General features: G+C 49.2%; 1 protein-coding gene across 1 annotated transcript in view; it reads left to right on the top strand.

Moving 5' to 3' along the window:
* LOC124546206 (protein spinster) overlaps positions 1–23,450 on the top strand; it is a 329,935-nt gene that overhangs the window by 200,098 nt on the left and 106,387 nt on the right. The window lies entirely within an intron of this gene.

The following is a 23,450-nucleotide window of genomic DNA, read 5'->3' as shown; positions in this document are numbered from 1 at the left end:
TGCACGAGGAGCTGGTAACGTCACAGCGTGGAATTCCACGTTCCAGTGCACTGTAGAGCGTCAAATACACTGAAGAGCCAAAGAAGCTGGTTGTTGTTGTGGTCTTCGGTCCTCAGACTGCTTTGATGCAAATCTCCATGCTACTCTATCCTGTCCAAGCTTCATCATCTCCCAGTACTTACTGCAACCTACATCCTTCTGAATCTGCTTAGTGTATTCATCTGTTGGTCTCCCTCTACGATTTTTCCCCTCCACTCTGCCCTCCAGTACTAAATTGGTGATCCCTTGATGCCTCAAAACATGTCCTACCAACCGATCCCTTCTTCTAGTCAAGTTGTGCCACAAACTTCTCTTCTCCCCAATCCTATTCAATACCTCCTCATTAGTTACGTGATCTACCCACCTTATCTTCAGCATTCTTCTGTAGCACCACATTTCCAAAGCTTCTATTCTCTTCTTGTCCAAACTGGTTATCGTCCGTGTTTCACTTCCATACATGGCTACACTCCATACAAACACTTTCAGAAACGACTTCATAACACTTAAATCTATACTCGATGTTAACAAATTTCTCTTCTTCAGAAACGCTTTCCTTGCCATTGCCAGTCTACAGTTTATATCCTCTCTACTTCGACCATCGTCAGTTATTTTGCTCCCCAAATAGCAAAAGTCCTTTACGACTTTAAGTGTCTCATTTCCTAATCTAATTCCCTCAGCATCACCCGAATTAATTCGACTACATTCCATTGTCCTCGTTTTGCTTTTGTTGGTGTTCATCTTATATCCTCCTTTCAAGACACTGTCCATTCCGTTCAGCTGCTCTTCCAAGTCCTTTGCTGTCTCTGACAGAATTACAATGTCATCGGCGAACCTCAAAGTTTTTACTTCTTCTCCATGAATTTTAATACCTACTCCGAATTTTTCTTTTGTTTCCTTTACTGCTTCCTCAATATACAGATTGAATAACATCGGGGAGAGGCTACAACCCTGTCTCACTCCTTTCCCAACCACTGCTTCCCTTTCATGCCCCTCGACCCTTATAACTGCCATCTGGTTTCTGTACAAATTGTAAATAGCCTTTCGCTCCCTGTATTTTACCCCTGCCACCTTCAGAATTTGAAAGAGAGTATTCCAGTCAACATTGTCAAAAGCTTTCTCTAAGTCCACAAATGCTAGAAATGTACGTTTGCCTTTCCTTAATCTTTCTTCTAAGATAAGTCCGTAGGGTCAGTATTGCCTCACGTGTTCCAACATTTCTACGGAATCCAAACTGATCTTCCCCGAGGTCCGCTTCTACTAGTTTTTCCATTCGTCTGTAAAGAATTCGCGTTAGTATTTTGCAGCTGTGACTTATTAAACTGACAGTTCGGTAATTTTCACATTTGTCAACACCTGCTTTCTTTGGGATTGGAATTATTATATTCTTCTTGAACTCTGCGGGTATTTCTCCTGTCTCATACATCTTGCTCACCAGATGGTAGAGTTTTGTCGGAAGTAGGCTCTCCCAAGGTTGTCAGTAGTTCTAATGGAATGTTGTCTACTCCGGGGACCTTCTTTCGACTCAGGTCTTTCAGTGCTCTGTCAAACTCTTCACGCAGTATCATATCTCGCATTTCATCTTCATCTACATCCTCTTCCATTTCCATAATATTGTCCTCAAGTACATTGCCCTTGTATAGACCCTGGTACACGTGCCTAATATCATGTAGGGCCCTCGCCAGCACGCAGAAGTGCCGCAACACGATGTAGCGTGGACTCGACTAATGTCTGAAGTAGCGCTGGAGGGAATTGACACCATGAATCCTCCAGGGCTGCCCATAAATCGGAAAAAGTACGACGGGGTCGAGATATCTTCTATGTAGGTTTTAGCGCATGTCCCTATGTGTGCTCTACCATAGTGCTTTTACGGTGGAGGTTTTAATGTGTTGCAGAGTGGCTGGCTTTCCCTTTTTATTCTCAGGGTTGGCCAGCCACTGTAATCTGTTTTCATGCTTTACTCTCTTCTGTTTCCAGCGTCTCTCTGTATTTTCTAGTGCTCTTTTGTTCCTTTTACTGTTCGTTGCCTTCCCTTTGTTCTTGTGGCTATTCCTTTCTTTCCGTTTTTTTTTTCCGTTCTATTCTCACACTTGAGGCATTGTTTTATTAGGAACAAGTCCGCCCCTGGTAGCTGAGTGGTCAGCGCGAAAGGATGTCAATCCTAAGGGCCCGGGTTCGATTCCCGGCTGGGCCGGAGATTTTCTCCGCTCAGGGACTGGGTGTTGTGTTGTCCTAATCATCATGATTTCATCCCCATCGACGCTCAAGTCGCCAAAGTGGCGTCAAATCGAAAGACTTGCACCCGGCGAGCGGTCTACCGGACGGGAGGCCCTAGTCACACGACATTAGGAACAAGGGACCGATGACCTCGTAGTTTGGCCCCTTTTCCCGCCTTTAAACCAACCAACCAAACCATTCCGAGATATTCACCGTCAATCAGAATCGGTGATGCCACTAACAAATCTCTCTTCTATCCTATCATCTTTTTACATTCTTCTTATTAAAGAAAAAAATGTTTATATTTAACTTTAAATTATTGTTATTTTGAAAAGTATTATTCTCTGTAAATTTTGTAAACAAAAGAAAAGGAAACTGCAAAATAGATGAAAAACTAAAATTGTGAGATTTACGATCTGTTTGGCAATAAATAAATAAATAACGCAGAATGTTGCAGGTAGTTCATCAGCTGTCCTGGAATGTCGGGCGCGGCTGTGACAAGGCTTGCTGGGTGGAAAGTGTGGCGACGCCGCCTTGTGGTTGTCGGGCGCGGTCGGCCGCAACTTCGACGTAGTACGTGCTGCCGCCGCGTTCCCACGCTGTCTGATACCGTACTGATCTCACATGCGAGTGCCCAACACAGCTGGATATTGCACCATTCGACCAGCCGGCCAATCGCAAATCCCTGTCAAACTGTCAGGTGCGGATAACTCCTGTCTCAGACGAGTAAACAACGCCTTCTACATCTACATCCATACTCCGCAAGCCACCTGACAGTGTGTGGCGGAGGGTACCTTGAGTACCTCTATCGGTCCTCCCTTCTATTCCAGTCTCGAATTGTTCGTGGAAAGAAGGATTGTCGGTATGCCTCTGTGTGGGCCCTAATCTCTCTGATTTTATCCTCATGGTCTCTTCGCGAGATATACGTACGAGGGAGCAATATACTGCTTGACACCTCGGTGAAGGTATGTTCTCGAAACTTCAACAAAAGCACGTACCGAGCTACTGAGCGTCTCTCCTGCAGAGTCTTCCACTGGAGTCTATCTATCATCTCCGTAACGCTTTCGCGATTTCTAAATGATCCTGTAACGAAGCGCGCTTCTCTCCGTTGGATCTTCTCTCTCTCTTCTATCAATCCTATCTGGTGCGGAGCCCACACTGGTGAGCAGCATTCAAGCAGTGCGCGAACAAGTGTACTGTAACCTACTTCCTTTGTTTTCGGATTGCATTTCCTTAGGATTCTTCCAATGAATCTCAGTCTGGCATCTGCTTTACCGACGATCAACTTTATACGATCATTCCATTTTAAATCATTCCTAATGCCTACTCCCAGATAATTTGTGGAATTAACTGCTTCCAGTTGCTGACCTGCTATATTGTAGCTAAATGATAATGGATCTATCTTTCTATGTATTCGCAGCACATTACACTTGTCTACATTGAGATTCAATTGCCATTCCCTGCACCGTGTGGTCAATTCGTCCTGCATTTCAGTACAGTTTTCCATTGTTACAACCTCTCGATACACCACAGCATCATCCGCAAAAAGCCTCAGTGAACTTCCAGTGTTATCCAGAAGGTCATGTATGTATATTGTGAATAGCAACGGTCTTACGACACTCCCCTGCGGTACACCTGAAATCACTCCTACTTCGGAAGACTTCTCTCCATTGAGAATGACATGGTGCGTTCTGTTATCTAGGAACTCTTGAATCCAATCACACAATTGGTCTGATAGTCCATATGCTCTTAATTTGTTCATTAAACGACTGTGCGGAACTGTATCGAACGCCTTGCGGAAGTCAAGAAACACGGCATCTACCTGGGAACCCGTGTCTATGGCCCTCTGAGTCTCGTGGACGAATAGCGCGAGCTGGGTCTCACACGATCGTCTTTTGATGCTGATTCCTACAGAGTAAATTTCTAGTCTCCAGATAAGTCATTATACTCGAACATAATATGTATTCCAAAATTCTACAACTGATCGACGTTAGAGATATAGATCTATAGATCTGCACATCTGTTCGATGTCCCTTCTTGAAAACGGGGATGACCTGTGCCCTTCTCCAATCCTTTGGAACGCTACGGCTCTTCTAGAGACCTACGGTACACCGCTGCAAGAAGGGGGGCAAGTTCCTTAGCGTACTCTGTGTAAAATCGAACTGGTATCCCATCAGGTCCAGCGGCCTTTCCTCTTTTGAGCGATTTTAATTGCTTTGCTATCCCTCTGTCATCTATTTCGATATCTACCATTTTTTCATCTGTGCGACAATCTAGAGAAGGAATTACAGTGGAGTCTTCTTCCTCCGTGAAACAGTTTGGAAAAAGCCTTCAGAGTGATTACCCAGCATCTGACGCTGTTCACACTCCTTATACACCCTACCAAGCTTCGTAGCAATACTCAGCGCCAACGGCATTAAAGCACTCCGGTCGACTTCTTACCTATCGCAGAGAATTGCTCATTTACATATCCGCCGATGGAGTGTACATGTACTAAGTTACAATGACGTCCGAGCATGTCATCTGGATGCTTTAGTTTTTGGTCAGGCAATAAGGACAGCGACGAGTTAAAACATTACGACCACTGCCCATCGCTACGGCGGATGCCACCTGGTGGAGTTTCGGGCACGCGACGCGGTAGTAAAAGTATGTGTGCGGAGCAGGCACGGACGGGGGATCACCCAAGCGAAGATGCGGGCTGCAAATGGGGACATTCATTGAGGTAAGCGACTTTGGCAAAGGGCGGAATATCATTACGCAGAGCCTGTGAACGAGTGTCTTGAAAACGGCGAAGCTGGTCGAATGTTCACGTGCTACTGTCGTGAGCATTCACGGAAAGAGGTAGGACAGTCAAATTACCACTAGGCAGTAAATGGTTGGATGTCCACGACTCTTCAAAGAACGTGGGGTTCACAGGCTTGTCTGCTCTGTAAAGTAGGATTGATGGTGACATGCGGCATCTGTGCCGAAAGAGCACACTGCTGCTGGGCGGACAAGTGTTTCGGTGCGCACCTTTGATCGTACACACTGTTGGAGCTTCGTAGGAGACCACCCCTTGGTGTTCAAATGTTGATCCAAAGACATAATCTATTGCGATTGCAGTGGGTACTGGACCATGGGGATTCGACCGTCGATCAACGGAAACGTCTCGGCTCCGGCCATCCTTATTTAGGTTTTCCGTGATTTCCCTAAATCGCTCCAGGGAAATGCGGGATGGTTCCTTTGAAAGGGCACGGCCGACTTCCTTTCCCGTCCATCCCTAATCCGATGAGACCGATGACCTCGCTGTCTGGTCTCCTCCCCCAAACAACCCCAACCCGTGTCTGCTCTTGGGGTGAATCACGTTCATGCTACACTAGGTCGCTGGTCGTCCCCACAAACGCCGCCATCGAGGTGAACGGCGGCTCGAAACGTGCAGCGCGCCACGGACGCATGCTGGTGGGAGCAGTGTTGTGCCACGGGAGACAGTCTCCTGCGGTTGCGTGGAACCTGTGGTAGTAATTGAAGACACGGTGACAGCTGCAAACCACCTGAATCCTTTCATGCTTGATGTCTTCCTTGAGGACGGTATCATCTTTCAGCACTATAACGGTCCGTGTTCCGGAGACAGAACAGTGACACAGTGGTTTGAGGAGCATTATAGTGAGCTCAGGTTGATGTCTCGGTGATCAACTACACCTGCTGTAAATCCTATGGAACCCATCTAGATCGCTATCGGGCGCCATCACAGCGTATGCAAATGAGCGAACCCATTATTGAACCGGTTTACATGACATGTGCATAGACGTCTAATGCGACATAACTCCACACACTAACCAACAAACTGTCGGGTCAAAAAATGGTTCAAATGGCTCTGAGCACTTTGGGACTTAACTTTTAAGGTCATCAGTCCCCTAGAACTACTTAAACCTAACTAACCTACGGACATCACACACATCCATGCCTGAGGCAGGATTCGAACCTGCGATCTTCGCGGTCGCGCGGTTCCAGACAAACTGTCGGATCCCTGGTACACAGAATCAGTGAGTATTTCGTTCCAAGACGGCATTTGAAGCTGACTACCGAACGATTCTACTGCCGCCAGCATACACTGCGCGTAACGACCACGAAGACAAGGTACGAGAAATTAGGGCTCATACGGTGGCATACAGACTGTCGTTTTACCCTCTTATTTGCTAATGGACTAGTAGAGGTGCAAAGGCTCCAAGCACTATGGGACTTAACACCTGAGATCATCAGTCCCCTAGACTTAGAACTACTTAAACCTAACGAAGTACATGACACACATCCATGCCCGAGGCAGGATTCGAACCTGAGGCCGTAGTGGCCGCACGGTTCCAGAGTGAAGCGCCTAGAACCGCTCGGCCACATCGGACGGCAATAGAGGTACAGGGTAGCCTCCGCCATGCACCGTACGGTGGCTTGCGGAGTATCTGTGTACATGTAGACAGCAAGCTGTTAAGCAGGTGGTCTTAATGTTTTGGTTCAGCAGTGAATATTGGTAAAACTGATCCGAGGACATACACAGAAACAGAAAATTTAAAACCAACACTAATGTTTTGTAGCTCGCGAAACACGTTGAATTGCCCTGTACACTGCATGGTTCGTTCAACCGTTCTTGGTGGCATGGGTGTCTTTATTCTCTCTGTTATCCGGCCAGCAAGCTGTCCACCTGTGCAGAAAAGCTGGCCGTAATGGCACGCCGCGCTCTACGTTTAGTTCTGACGCAAATGCGGAGGTAGTTTTTGTGTGGTAAGTTCCTGTGGGACTAAACTGCTGAGGTCATCGCTCCCTACGCTTACACATTACGTAATCTAAAACTAAGGACAAAACACACACACACACACACACACACACACACACACATACATATGCCCGAGGGAGGACTCGAACCTCCGACGGGGGGAGCAGCGCGGTTACCCCGCGCGCCTGACGCAAAAGCCATGGGGGCATAATAGTATAATACAGAAGAGATGTTTTTTTATTCAAACAGCATTCTAAGTGAATGTGTATCGTACCTGCTAATGAGAGGTGTGTGCAACTGGGAATTTCCCCATCGTTATCGTGGGAGAAGACGCTAATGGCCGTGTTTTTTGACTTACGTCGTCGGACCGATGTCTGATGATTCTCTCTCTCTCTCTCTCTCTCTCTCTCTCTCTGTGTGTGTGTGTGTGTGTGTGTGTGTGTGTGAGAGAGAGAGAGAGAGAGAGAGAGAGAGAGAGAGAGAGAGAGAGAGCGCGCGCACGCTCGTTGTGATGAAATAGTGGCAGTTTGTTTGTTTCGAAATGAACGAAGGTGAAAAAAAATGTAGTGCCGTCAGAATGTGCGATGTGTGTGAATGCTTATTTTATTTTAAACGGAGCAACATGCAACAGTATGTTGCTCCGTGACTGACGATTGTGTCCATGTGACTTTCGTATGTGAAATTCAACGCCCATACCGGTGCTTCAGAATTCCTGTCACTCGGAATTTACAGTCCTCTGCACTTTATGAGCAACGTTATTCTCGGTCATGTTCGGAGCTCGAATATTTTAGTTTTTGTTTTTCAGAAGCTAAACAGAACTGATTCTTCGTAACTTATCGTCTTCATTAAAGCTAAGAGTGCGCAGTATTTATGGCCCCTTCCAAGCATCCTGTTTGATCACCTGCATCGATTCGTGTCCATTGTGGATTCCGACGGACTTTGGCGATTCCAGCATGACAATGCGACCGACACCCACCACGTCCAGAATTGCTACTGAGTGGCTTCAGGAACGCTCTTCTGAGTTAAAACACTGTCACTGGCCAGCAAACACTCGAGACATGAACATTATTGAGCATACCTCTAATGCCTTGCAACGTCCGGTTTCAGATGAGATTTCTACCCCGTCGTACTCACGGATTTATGCACAGCCCTGCTGGATTCATTGTGTCAGTTTCCTCCAGCACTATTTCAAACATTAGTCGACGTAATGCCACGTCGTGTTGCGGCACTTCTGCCTGCTCGCGGGGGCTGTACATGCTATTAGGCAGCGTACCAGTTTCTTTGGCTCTTCGGTGTATCTCAGGGCTGTTATCAGATTTCTTTACACACACTGGGCAGATTCTATACACGCCCACTTTTGTGTGTATTGCATAACATCGTGATTCTGCTCTCTAACTTGCATATCAGGGATCGACGATAGCAAACTCGCAGCTAGTGTCCACACAGCCGCTACCGCGGTACAGCTCGATTTTTCGCCATTTCACGGCTGCAGTGTGACTCGCGCGCTCACTTCTGGCCTCGAAATACATCGTCGCAGAGACAGCCGGGCAGCAGTGGTCATTAATGTTCTCTGACGTGTGGCTAAAATTTGCGTGGTCGCACTATTGGCAGAAACCACTGTCGGGCTATATGGTCGGCAATGTGCCCCCCCTGCGGGTTCGGGGGTTAGAATAGGCCCGCGGTATTCCTGCTTGTCGTAAGAGGCGACTAAAAGGAGTCTCAAACGTTTCGGCCTTATGTGATGGTCCCCTCTCGGGTTTGACCTCCATCTATCTAAATTATTCCGAAGAGCGAGCCAATTGGGGAAGGGCACCTTACATGGTGCACTGTATCCTTCGTGCAATTAGACCTATAGCCGTCTTTCTCGTCGTTGCAATGGTGTCCCGCTCGTTTTCGATCTCTTGGGCGATTACCACGCTGCGCTCTGCAGTGTTTCTTTTAACTGCGACGACGACCTTGGCCATTTTTGCACCTAAGATCCAGCACGGTAGCCAGTCCGTTGTGGTGGGGTCGCCATGTACCCTCTTGATTGTAGCCCCCTGACAACACAGGGATCGCTCTACTGATGCCTGCGCCGTTCACTCCCCACGTATGCCAAGGAGTAGATGCCCATCTCCCTGGGGCATCAGGACTCCCGGCAATGGCCATCCTGCCAGGTGGCCTTTGCTGTGGCTGGGTGGCGCCCGTGGGGAGGGCCCTTGGTCGGAGTAGGTGGCATCAGGGCGGATGACCTGCAATGAAGCGTGGTACATCATCTGTCGCTGGCGGCCAGCCGTCAGCAGTCTCTAAGCGTTCGAGAGCCCATTTTAAAGGTAACGTTTATGACCCCAAATCGTTCCCCTCCCTCGCCACACCATGGGAGGAACGACAGGCATTGCGTGACACTGAGACGTATTCGCCCAGATATCTTGTCTGTACCAGAGCTGATGGGGAATCTTTTCTATCCGTGAAGCCGCAGTTCTTTGTAGAGCATTTAGAGGACAAGTTCGGGGAGGTGGAGGGCTTGTCCAAGATGCGGTCTGGATCGGTGTTGATAAAAACGGCATCCTCTGCCCAGTCACGGAGGTTGCTCAATTGTGACAAGTTGGGGGATGTTTCCGTTAGCATCACGCCGCATAAGAGTGTGGACATGGTCCAGGGTATTATATTCCACCGGGATCTTCTTCTGCAGTCCGACGATGAATTACGCGCCAACCTCGGACGACGAGGTGTTCACTTCGTCCGCCGCGTCCATCGGGGTCCGAGGGATAATCAGGTCGCCACCGGTGCCTTCATCTTGGCCTTTGAGGGTAATGTCTTACCCGAAAAGGTTAAGGTGATGGTTTACCGTTGTGATGTGAAACCATATATCCCTCCTCCGATGCGGTGTTTTAAATGCTGGAAGTTCGGGCACATGTCATCTCGCTGTACTTCCAGCATGACGTGTCGGGATTGCGGACGTCCTTCGCATCCCGATACTCCATGTGCCCCGCCTCCTATCTGTGTTAACTGCGGAGAACACCATTCCCCCTGCTCGCCGGACTGTAGGATATTGCAGAAAGAACGGAAGATAATGGAATATAAGACCTTGGACCGGCTGACCTACCCCGAGGCTAGACGGAAATATGAGAGGCTCCATCCTGTGGCAATGCCGTCGACCTACGCCGCTGCTGCAACGACGGTTCTCCCGTCATCACGAATCGGCTCTAAGATCGGTCGGCATCCACCGGCCCCCTTGCTCGTGGGGGGCACTTCACACCCTGTTGCTCCTGCTCCATCTTCTTCAGGAGCAACACCCTCCCAACCTTCGGGGACATCAGCTCCCCCTTCCCAGCCGGAGAAGCGTAAGACTTCTTCGGCTGCTCTCGCCAGGAAGGGATCCCTTGGGGACCTCCCTTCGCAAGTTCCGACCAGTGGCAAAGCGGACGCCCGCAAGTGGTTGAAACAACCGCCAGTCCCTGGTCGTCGGGCCTCGCGGTCGTCGTCTGTCCCTGAGACTGACCCAGTGAAGCCCATGCAGCCTGAAGAGCCGAAGGCACAGCGTGATAAGCAGAAAAGGAAGAAAGTCCCCAAGACCAACGGTACTGCGGTGGCACCGATCCCGCCGCTCCCTACAAGCTCTGCCTCTGAGGACGAGGTGGAGATTCTGGCGTCCACTGAGGACCTCGCTCTTGCCGGTCCCGCGGACGCAATGGATGGCATTTGCACGGATGCTCCATCGGAGGCAGCAGGTGCCCCAGTGGCGTAATCTGCCTTCCCAGTCCCGTCACGCCTTTCCCAGCCATGGACAACACCATCCTCCAGTGGAACTGCAGCGGTTTCTTCCACCATCTAGCTGAGCTCCGCCACCTTATCAGCCTTCACCCTTTCTTCTGCATTGCTCTCCAGGAAACTTGGTTTCCAGCAATGCGAACCCCCGCCCTCCGTGGCTATCGGGGTTATTATAAGAACCGAGCAGCTTATGAAAGGGTGTCTGGTGGCGTCTGCATATATGTCCTTCACACTCTGCACAGCGAGTCTGTCCCTCTCCAGACGCCTTTAGAGGCTGTCGCTGTACGCGTGTGGACGCCACAGGCTGTTACCGTCTGCACTCTTTACATTCCACCGGATGGTGATGTCTCGCAGCATGTCCTGGCTGCACTGGTCGCCCAATTGCCGCCACCTTTCTTGCTATTGGGCGACTTCAACGCTCATAACCCTCTGTGGGGTGGGTCAGTGGCAACAGGTCGAGGCGCCATCGTTGAGCATTTATTGTCGCAGCTCGATCTCTCGCTGTTAAATGATGGTGCCTTCACACACTTCAGTGTGGCGCATGGCACCTACTCCGCCATTGACCTTTCCATCTGTAGCCATAGCCTCTTACCGTCTGTCCAATGGAGTGTGCATGACGACCTGTGTGGTAGTGACCATTTTCCGATCTTTTTGTCACTACCACAGCGCCACTCTTCTGGGCGCCCTAGCAGATGGGCTATGAATAAGGCTGACTGGGATTTGTTCTCCTCCACTGCCGCCTTTGAGCCTCTCTCTACTGATGACATCGATGCGGTGGTTCAATCTGTCACCACCGGCATCGTTACTGCCGCCGAATCTGCCATTCCCCGTTCTTCTGGGTCCGCTCGGCGGAAGGCTGTGCCTTGGTGGTCGCCTGAGATCGCTGAAGCGATTAAAGATCGCCGGCGGGCGCTCCAGCGTCACAAGCGACACCCCTCCCTCGACCACCTTATCGCCTTCAAACGGCTGCGTGCGCGGGCCCGCCTCCTTATCCGCCAAGGCAAGAAGGAGTGCTGGGAGCGGTATGTGTCCACAATTGGCCTCCATGTCACTCCATCGCAGGTCTGGGCCAAGATTCGACGCGTCTACGGCTATCGGCCACCTGTCAGCGTCCCTGCGCTCTCACTGAATGGAGCAGTTTGTACTGACTCCGACGTCATTGCAAATCGCTTAGCAGAGCATTTTGCTATGAGTTCCGCTTCTGCGAATTACCCCCAGGCCTTCCGCTCCATTAAAGAGCGGATGGAACCTCGGAGCCTTTCGTTTCGCACCAACCACCCAGAATCTTACAATGCTCCATTCAGTGAGTGGGAATTTCGCAGTGCCCTCGCTGCTTGCCCTGATACCGCTCCTGGGCCAGATGGCATCCACTGTCAAATGCTGAAACACCTTTCAGTGGACTGCCAGCGGCGCCTTCTCGATCTTTACAACCGTCTTTGGGTCGAGGGGGAGTTTCCGTCGCAATGGCGGGAAGGCATTGTCATCCCCGTTTTGAAACCTGGAAAGACCCCTCTGGAGGTGGACAGCTACCGTCCCATTAGCCTCACCAACGTTATGTGCAAGCTTCTCGAACGGATGGTGAGCCGGCGCTTGCATTGGGTACTGGAGTCTCGGGGCCTTCTGGCTCCATCTCAGGGTGGGTTCCGTAAAGGCCGCTCCGCCACCGACAATCTGGTGAGCCTGGAGACTGCCATCCGTACTGCCTTTGCCCGCCGTCAGCACCTGGTCGCTGTCTTTTTCGACATGCGGAAGGCGTACGATACGACATGGCGTCATCACATTCTTTCTACGCTTCATGGATGGGGTCTTCGGGGTCCTCTGCCGATTTTTATCCGCAATTTTCTGTCGTGTCGTACCTTCCGCGTGCAAGTCGCGGCCTCGTATAGTTCCTCCCACGTCCAGGAGAACGGTGTGCCACAGGGCTCTGTTTTAAGTGTCTGTCTGTTTTTAATAGCCATTAACGGGCTTGCTGCGGCCGTGGGAAATTCTGTCTCCGCTTCCCTGTATGCTGACGACTTCTGCCTTTATTACAGCTCTACTGGCATTGCAGCTGTTGAACGTCAGCTACAGGGCGCTATCCGTAGGGCGCAGTCTTGGGCTGTAGCGCATGGGTTTCAGTTTTCGGCAGCCAAGACCTGCGTTATGCATTTCTGCCGGCGCCGAACAGTCCATCCTGAGCCGCGGCTTTATCTTGCCGACGAACTCCTTGCTGTGGTGGAGACCCACAGGTTTTTGGGGGTGGTTTTCGATGCCCGGTTGACTTGGCTGCCTCATATCCGGCAGCTCAAACAGACGTGTTGGCGGCATCTCAGTGCACTCCGGTGTTTGAGCCACACCCGCTGGGGAGCCGACCGCTCTACCCTGCTACGGCTCTACCAGGCGTTAATCCAGTCCCGTCTGGATTATGGGTGCCTGGCATATGGCTCAGCATCCCCGTCTGCGTTGCGGGTGCTGGACCCAATTCTCCACAGCGGGATACGCCTTGCCACTGGTGCTTTCCGCACCAGCCCTGTGGACAGCTTACTCGTGGAGGCAGGTGTCCCTCCCCTGCGGTTCCGACGCCAACGTTTGCTGGCCGCTTATGCTGCCCATGTTCTCAGCTCGCCCGGGCATCCAAATTATCGTCTCCTGTTCCCGCGATCGGTCGTCCATCTGCCAGATCGTCGGCCCCGGTCTGGTTGTACAATAGCGGTCCGCGTCAAAGAGCTTCTCTCTGGGCTTCAGGTTTTCACTGTTCCACCTACTTTCCGGGCTACTTTGCATACACCCCCATGGTGTGTTCGTCGCCCTTGCCTTCGGCAGGACCTGGCACAGGGCCCGAAGGACTCAGTCCCTCCAGAGGCCTTCCGCCGCCGCTTTTATTCTATCCTGGCCACGTATCAGGGCTCTGGTATTGTCTACACTGACGGTTCGATGGTTGCTGGTCGTGTCGGGTATGCGCTCACTCTAGGGGACCGTTCCGAACAACGTTCCTTGCAGGATGGCTGCAGCGTTTACACTGCTGAGCTGGTCGCCATCTTTCGTGCCCTAGAGTATATCCGCTCCTGCTCAGGTGAGTCCTTCGTTATATGTAGCGATTCCCTGAGCGGTTTACGAGCTCTCGACCAGTGTTTCCCTCGTTCTCGTCTGGTGATGGCTATCCACGAGTCTCTGCATACTCTTGCCTGTTGCGGCCGCTCTGTGGTCTTTGTGTGGACCCCCGGTCATGTCGGTATCCCGGGTAACGAACATGTTGACCGCCTGGCGAAAGAGGCCACCAGCAAGCCATCTCTGGACCTTGGCCTCCCAGAGACTGATTTGCGGGCAGTCTTCCGCCGCAAAATCTTGGCGCTATGGGACGATGAATGGCGCGAACTGACAATGTCCAATAAACTCCGTGCTGTCAAGGAGACGACAGCTGTGTGGCGGTCATCCCTGCGAGCCAACCGCAGGGACTCCGTCGTCCTTTGTCGGCTCCGCATTGGCCACTCCCGGCTAACACACAGTTATTTACTGCGCCGGGAGGACCCTCCTCTATGTCGCTGTGGGGCAGCTTTGACAGTGGCCCACATTTTGCTGGCCTGCCCCCTTTTAGCTGTGGTCAGGCAGACATTTGCGCTGCCTGCTACGCTCCCTGCCCTTTTAACAGACGACTCCACTATGGCTGACTTAGTTTTACGTTTTATTCGGGCAGGGGGATTTTATCATTTACTCTGAGTGTTTATGTTTTATTTTATTGTTTTGTATTGATTCTGGCCTTTGGCCTATGGTTTTACACTGATTTTTTTTAATGTGTTTCTACGTGGTTGGCCTTTCCTTTTTTCTGTCTATGGTCGGCCAACCACCGTCACACTCTGTGTGGTTTTAGTTTGTTTTGTCTTGTCTTTGTCTCAGTATCTCTTGTTCTGTATCGTCTGTGATCTCTTCTGTTCCTTGTTTTTATTCTCTGTGGGTGTTCTTTGTCTTTGGAAAAAGGGACCGATGACCATGGCAGTCTGGTCCCTTTAATCCCCCAAACCAACCAACCAATCGGCAATGTGCAATTGCACTGGCCCGTGTAGAGGTACGTCTGCCACACGGAGTTGGTTACCGAGACCACTCTAGGTCCTCGTCTGTGCCGCGGAAGCGGTCGGCCGGCGAACCAGAGGCACTCGGGCCCCGCTGCCGAGGCCGGCCGGTCAGTTGGGTCCTGCGTGCCGGGTACCCACTCACAGCCTCCCTCCCTCCCTCCCACCAGCGCGGTACGTACGTCCGTGCGTGCCACGAAGGCCCTACTCACGTCCGGCGTCTTGTTTTCCGAAGCCGCACGTCGGTGCATGTGGACCCAGGGGAAACAGCGGCGCGCACGCGCACGCAGCCAGGTTGAGCGTGCGGCCAGGGCGGCGTTGGACAGGGTGCAGTTCGGTCGGTTAAGGGTTGCAGCACTCGACAGGGGTTGCAGTGGTCTCTGTGCCTCGCTTGTGGCTCGTGTGATCACCATCCGGAGTGGTGGAACAGTTGACGGCACTCCAGCGCTGTCGAATGCTGCAAAAAAAAAAAAAAAAAAAAAAAAAGTTCGTACAGCATTGATGTTAGAGAGAGGCGCAACAAGGGTTTTCAGATCTAGTTCCGCTGAATGATTATTATGTCAGTCTCCACTTGAGAAATGACATAATCAAGTTGCCACTAGTACATAACCAATTCTTTACGCCAAGGCTTACGAATGTATTGAAATATGTAAAATAAACAATTATAAAATATCAGAACTAGAACCGAGCGAGGTGGCGCAGTGGTTAAACACTGGACTCGCCTTCGGGAGGACGACGGTTCAATCCCGCGTCCGGCCGTCCTGATTTAGGTTTTCCGTGATTTCCCTAAATCGCTCCAGGCAAATGCCGGGATGGTTCCTTTCAAAGGGCACGGCCGACTTCCTTCCCCGTCCTTCCCTAATCGGATGAGACCGATGACCTCGTTGTCTGGTCTCCTTCTCGAAAACAACCCAACCCCCCCATCAGAACTAGACATGATTGTCTTAATGGGATTGCCGCGATTGTTCTTTAAATAAAAATATGGCATTTCAGTCTTTGATCGCTGACTGAAATGCCATATTTATTTATTTAATTAGAAATTAATCAACGTTTATTTTAATTAGATATGTTGAAAATATTCATAGAGCACATTGTTTACAGCTTATTTTCAAAAAAATGGTACTTCAGAAACCACCTTTACTACACATGAACGTATGTGTGTTGAAAGCTCCTTTAATTTCTATTGCAACAGTAGTTTTTTCATATTTCAAAATTAATTAATGGTGGTGGGATATTTTGGCAAAATTTCGAGCTGCTACACAAGTTGATGATACAGTTTCAAAGAACGTTAATTACATATCAGCTTTTGTATAAAAGTTGTGTTTCACAGTTCAAGTTACACGCTTCTAGAGGTTGTACAGGGGATTTAGTAGATAAAGTTTTAAAGAGGAACCCATGTCCAGAAACTTCATCCAGCGGCGATACAGAGGGTCAAACTTACACGCTCCGGCGCCTGTATACACTGGGTGATGGTGTGGTGGTGTTACAAATTTTCAGGGATGATGAAGAAGGGCAAATATATCAGTTTGAGGCATCGGACCCTGAACGAGAAACGAACCAGCCGAAACGTGAAGGCGTTCTGATGCCTCTGACAGTGGAATGCGTGTACCGGGGTTCTCTTGCTGCTAAGATTGTAGGTAGGCAACTGTCAGAGGTCTTAGTGTGGACCAAAAAGAGAAAAAAATGTCCAATAGACATGGGCTCTGCAGTCCGTACATGAAGAGCTATGAGTACCTGTTCATCTTCGCTACTGTGAAACACATCTTCTCTGTTGAACAAGTGCTCATAGCGTCTCAGTTATGCATTTTAGAGCCCGTGCCTTCTGAATATGTTTTTCTTGTCTTGGTCCATACTACGACCTCTGAAAGCTGCCTACCCTACAACATTAGCAGCAACAGTACCGGTACATTTACGGTATTTCATTGTCAGAGGTATCAGAATGATTTTTCGCTTGTAACTTTCGGCTCGTTCGTTTTCGGTAGACAACCCTTACCTCAAACGGATAGATTTATCCTTCTGCATCGTCCTTGAAAGTTCGTAACAATGTCACGGAATCACCTTGTATATACATACATTAACAGGCGCCGGTGCTCGTAAGTTTGACGCTCTTCAGCGTCATCAGATGACGTTCCTGGACATGGGTCCCTACGTAAAACTTGGTGTGCTTGGGTACCCTCAACAACGTCTAGAAGTGTGCAACACGATTCATGAAACTCCTTGTATATCAACGTTTCGAAAATATTCCCTCTAAACTTGATATACCGAATTATATTTCAGGGTATGTTTTACGCCTTAAAAATGAAATTGCAAACAAAAAAAATACGCATTGCATTATTTTGCCCTCTCTACACACCCTCCAAATTTAATCAACATTGTTTATTTACACTTGGCAATGTATGGCTGCGGTGGCGGTAATTCGTAACTCATTGCATAGCTGCCTCGCGAATCAGTCTGGTTCAAGTGGCTCTGAGCACTATGGGACTTAACATCTCAGGTCATCAGTCCCCTAGAAGTTAGTAATTAAACCTAACTAACTTAAGGACATCACATACATCCATGCCCGAGGCAGGATTCGAACCTGCAACCGAAGCGCCTAGAACCGCTCGGCCAGCGAATCAGTCTGTCTAGCACCGGAAAAGGCATAAAAGCGCCTACAGGAGTTCGTAGAATAGCTCTCCCATACAGACATGAAACACGACGAGGGAGATCAGTTTAGTAACGCACACAGATCAGCAGACCGGAAAGCACGGTCCGACACGCCCTGTAAAGGCGATACAGCAGCAAACCTCGGGCAAGTGCCTTTTGGACTATTGCACCCAAGTTTACGTCGACTTTGGCGACTTTGCGAACTGATTCGCAATCGTTTCTGATACTTCCCTTGCTGTTAGCTCTGTAGGGGGCGGGATGTGGCGTTAGTCGCAGCGTAGCTGCACTCATCGCATGCCTACTCTGATTATTATGTTTATAGCGTAAACATTCATACTGTTTGGCGCAACAGTACTTCGTTATCGATTGTTTGAAATATGTTGAGTGACTCTGGTGGAGCTTAGTTCACGTTTTTTCTCCGTTTATCTCTTCTCTATGATCCCGTTCATTATCTTCAGTTTCGGCGTTCGGCGTTTTTATGTGTGTCCTCCTGTATGAATGAACCGTATTTGCCGCTGGAACTTACACTGACTTGACGACAGTCGTTGGACACCTCCTGACGTGCCGCCGGGCAGCAACTCGACGTCGCTTGGAGTCAACAACTGGCTGGAAGTTCCCTGCAGAAATATCGAACCGTACTGCCTCTGTAGTCGCCTATGACTGCCAGAGTGCTGTCGGTGCAGGATTCTGTGCACGAACTGACCTCTCGATTAAGTCCCATAAATGTTCGATGGGAGTCATGTTGGGCGATCTGGGTGGCCAAACCAGTTCGTCCAACTGCCCAGAGTTATCATCAAACCAATGGCGAGTAATCATGGGCGGTGACTGCGCCTCGCTTGAACCCTACCATCAGCTCTTCACCAGCTGAAACGGCAACTCCCCTGACCAGGCATCGGTTCTCCAGTCGTCCAGGGTCCAACCGATACGGTCACGAGTCCAGGAGAGGCGATGTAGGCGATGTTGTGCTGTTAGCAAAGGCACTCGCGTCGGTCGTCTTCTGCGATGGCACATTAAGGCCAGATTTCGCCACACTGCCCTTAACGGATACGTTCGTCGTACCTCACACGTTGATTTCTGCGGTTCTTTCGCGCAGAGTTGCTTGCCTGTTAGCGCTGACGACTCCACGTAAACGCTCCTGCTCTCGGTCGTTAAGTGAAGGGCGTCGACCACTGTGTTTTCCGTGGTGAGAGATAATTCCTGAAATCTGATATTCTCGACACGCTGTTGACACTGTGGACCTCGGAATATTTAATTCTCTGTCCATTTCCGGAACTCAATGTGCCGTGCGTCCTGCTCTCCAACTACCATTCCGCGTCCAGAGTCTGTTAATTCCCGTCTTGCGGCCGCAATCTCGTCGGAGACCTTTTCACACGAATCGTCAGAGTACAGATGGCAGCTCCGCCAGTGCACCGCCCTTTCATACGTCGTGTACTTGGTAAGATCGTCGCCATCTGTATTTGAACATACCGCTGTCACGTGACTTTTGTCACCTCACTATAAATCAGGATGAGGCCATGAACCGTAAATCACGACATCATTCAAGACCACTGCCACTGCAGTAAAGACAAGTAGTTAATCTGAAACTTTGTCAAAGCCGAAAGCTCTGTTACCATTGTGCATTAGATGTAACTCTAAACTGAAGACTTGCGCGGAAAAACGGGCTAACCCTCAAATGTAAAAGCTTAGAGATAAGTGTTGCCATCTGTTACTGGGTACGGGAAGTATCAACACTGGCATTCGTCTCACCCCTAAATATCACTTAGCAGTGTCAATTTTGATACACTACTGGCCATTGAAATCGCTACACAACGAAGATGACGTGCTACAGACGCGAAATTTAACCGACAACAAGGAGATGCTGTGATATGCAAATGATTAGCTTTTCAGGGCATTCACACAAGCTTCGCGCCGGTGGCGACACCTACAACGTGCTGACATGAGGAAAGTTACCAATCGATTTCTCATACACAAACAGCAGTTGACCGGCGTTGCCTGGTGAAACGTTGTTGTGATGCCTCGTGTAAAGAGGAGAAATGCGTACCATCACGTTTCCGACTTTGATAAAGGTCGGATTGTAGCCTATCGCGATTGCGGTTTATCGTATCGCGACATTGCTGCTCGCGTTAGTCCAGATCCAATGACTGTTAGCAGAATATGGAATCGGTGGGTTCAGGAGGGTAATACGGAACGTCGTGCTGGATCCCAACGGCCTCGTATCACTAGCAGTCGAGATAACAGGCATCTTATCCGCATGGCTGTAACGGATCGTGCAGCCACGTCTCGATCCCTGAGTCAACAGACAACAACCATGTGCACGAACAGTTCGACGACGTTGGCAGCAGCATGGACTATCAGCTGGGAGACGATGGCTGCGGTTAACCTTGACGCTACATCACAGAGAGGAGCGCCTGCGATGGTATACTCAACGCTGAACCTGGGTGCACGAATGGCAAAACGTCACTTTTTCGGATGAATCCAGTTTCTGTTTACAGCATCAAGATGGTCGCATCCGTGTTTGGCGGCATCGCGGTGAACGCATATTGGAAGCGTGTATTCGTTGTCGCCATACTGGCGTATCAACCGGCGTGATGGTATGAGGTGCCAATGGTTGCTCGTCTCGGTCACCTCTTGTTGGCATTGACGGCACTTTGAACAGCGGACGTTACATTTCAGATGTGTTACGACCCGTGGCTCTATCCTTCATTCGATCCCTGCGAAAACCTACATTTCAACAGGATAATGCACGACCGCTTGTTGCAGGTTCTGTACGGGCCTTTCTGGATACAGAAAATGTTCGACTGCTGCCCTGGCCAGCATATTCTCCAGATCTCTCACCAATTGAAAAGTCTGGTCAATGGTGGCCGAGCAACTGGCTCGTCACAATACGCCAGTCATTACTCTAGATGAACTGTGGTATCGTGTTGAAGCTGCATGGGCAGCTGTACCTGTACACGCCATCCAAGCTCTGTTTGACTCAATGCCCAGGCGTCTCAAGGCCGTTATTACGGCCAGAGATGGTTGTTCTGGGTACTGATTCCTCAGGATCTATGCACCCAAACTGCGTGAAAATGTAATCACATGTCAGTTGTAGTATATTTGTCCAATGAATACCCGTTTATGATCTGCATTTCTTGTTGGTGTAGCAATTTTAATTGCGAGTAGTGTAGCTACCGCACTCAGCAACATATGACAACACTTATCTCCAAGTTTTTACACTTGAGGGTTAGCCCGTTTCTCCGCGCATGTCTTCAGTTCAGTTTTCGGCTGAATGGACTGAAATGACTGCAGTCGTGTACGTTTCCCTTATCGCTCCTCGAGACAACGTAAGTACTGCAACGCCGTGCGCAGTGTGCGAAGCGCAGTGCCGCGTGGTTGCTCGTATACCGCCAGTGCTGCGCTCGCACTGCTGTCAGCCGAGACAGAGCAGTGCTGTCAGCCGAGACAGAGCAGAGGTGAGGCACGGCTATCGCCTGTGCAGCCAGCCAGCCAGCCAGCCAGCCAGTCAGCCATCTCGTAACAGTATGGAGCCGCGTCAGCGTGAATCATGCGGACGACGCAGTGAGCCGGTAGCTGCTGATAGCGGCCGAGTCATCAATCATTCCAGCTGAAGGAGTTAGACTAGGTGGCGGGGGGGGGGGGGGGGGGGGGGGGGGCAGCAGGCAGACGTAGAGCGAACTGGGCTGCTCAACGCTCCTTAGAGGACGGCGCCGGCGGAAGAATGGTCGATGCACCGACCTGTTAGATACTTACACCGTCAGTGCACGGACCGTCCCTCCAAACGTCACCATTGAGTGTGCCGAGTTCAACGTGCTGCTGAACGCTCACAAACGATGCGACCTGTGCACACGGTACGAGTACCTCAGCGAAGTGTAAGCGATCGCAGCGCGCCCCAGAGACAGCTGTCGGCTGTATCTGGCTCCCAGATCACGCTATTTAGGAAGTGTTCGAGCGTATCCTACATTAGTTCTATTACAACGCACTTTTCCTCTCTTCACCATATGCTGTATGTAAAGGGTGTTCAGTGGATGCTGTGTGTAAAGGGTATGCAGTATGTAAAGGGTGAAGAAAGATTCGCGCACTCGGACTTCACAGCGCGATTCCTTACATACTAGCAATACAAATATGTCTCTCAGGAAATTTCGTTCTGAGCACATTTCCGGCAGTAAATGGACGGTTCAAATCGTCCAAATGGCTCTGTGCACTATGGGACCGTAGCGGTCTCGCGGTTCCAGACTGTAGCGCCTACAACCGCTCGGCCACTCCGGCTGGCGTAAATGGACGTCAAAGTGTACTGTCTGTAACATTGTATGATTGAATAAATGGTCTCTGGTGTGGAAACCATCATTCCGGACATTAAGTTCATTAGACATTAAGTTCATTAGACATTTTTGTTCCGTATCCTCTCATCGATTAATCCCCAACAGTGCTGTGGAAAAAGAATCACCCTCTAAGCCGGTAGATTTTAATGTGTTAATCAGCGATGTGCACTAATCTCACAAGTCTCCCAATTCGTTGTGAAATTTCCGAACACTCGACAAAGGAGACTGAATCGCCGTTCACAGACACACACGTCCGTTCGGGTCCAGCTCTCACATACGAATCAACTTCCCAAAATGGCCGCCGCCTTTTACGACCTTCCACTGTCGTTACGAAGTCTTCCGTACATAAATTTACCATACATTTGAACAAGTATTCATCTTATTACAAACGTATGCAAGGTGCATTAAACTGTCGGAAATTTTCTCATGTTCGCGATGCTGATTAAGGAATGTAAAAAAATTATAATGCGAAGAAAGAAAACTAATATGAGAATTGGTTATTTGGCTTTTACAGACGATATTGGCTCACTAACTGAACTATAGAAGGTGCAACAATGCAGATAAGTCTCCTACAAGAGACTACTTCAAAAGCAGGGCTGGCTGTATCTTTTAAAGAAAAAAAAAAGCAGACGTCAAAGAAGCACCGAAATGGATGGAGCCTGATTATGGGTGAATAAAAAAGGCTACATTATTTAAATATCTGGCTGAAATAAATCAACCGAATGCTTCGGTCAAAGAAGATAACTTTCAAGGGCAAATAAAATGGAGGTGGCTTTTTTACTAGCAAATAACAAGAAAATTTTATGAATAAATGCAGAACTCTTGCACTAAAACACGGTCATTGCATCTTAAACATGAATTTCCTAAATCGCAGCCAAATAAAGAGATGAAATGCAAACAATGAGACGAAAGTAGTCAGGAAAATAGCGAGATCAAAATATGACAATGGGAAATGGGATTTAAGAAGTAATAAAGAAGCCAATGAAAAAATATAGGAAGTATTAGACACAATGAGGAAGAGAAAAGTTCTATTCTGTGGGCACCTAGAAAGGCTAGATGAGGAAGAAGTAACACAAATAATTTTATATATTACGCTCTGGGACCAAGACGCTGCTGTATTCGATTGTATTGTTTATTATAATAGGCCTATTTCAGCGTGATTCCCATCTTCAGGTTATAGCAGGCGGTTTTGATATCCACATGACATCCACGTCTCGTTGCTCTCACACTACTGTACTACTCGTATATGTTTACTCCTTTGATTTTTGTGCAGCTACAGTAGGTGTTAAACGATTTTTGTGTCGTAAGGACGTTACTTGACAGGTCTACATCGCTGACGAAATTGTCAGTACAGCTGTGAAGTAACGCCATTATGACATAAACTTCCATAGCTCCACAACTTAACAAATAACTGCTCCGTCAAAGGTTTAACATCTACTATAGCTGCACCAAAGGCGCGAACTTATACAGTAGTCTGACAGCAACCAAGATGTCGACCTCATATGCATATCAAGACCATCGCACAGCACCTAAAGATAATAATCTGGCCGAAACAGGCGTATTGTAATAAACAATACAATCGAACACAGTATCGTCTTGGTCTCAAAGCATAATATACGAGGCGAGTTTTTTTAAGTAAGTACCGTTCTGAAATTTAAAAAAGACGTCTAAGATATCTCAATAATTTTATTT

Source organism: Schistocerca americana, chromosome 1 (genome assembly GCF_021461395.2).
Source record: "Schistocerca americana isolate TAMUIC-IGC-003095 chromosome 1, iqSchAmer2.1, whole genome shotgun sequence".
Classification (NCBI taxonomy): domain Eukaryota; kingdom Metazoa; phylum Arthropoda; class Insecta; order Orthoptera; family Acrididae; genus Schistocerca; species Schistocerca americana.
Note: the sequence above shows the minus strand (reverse complement) of the source record. Positions and strands in the feature narration are given on the sequence as shown.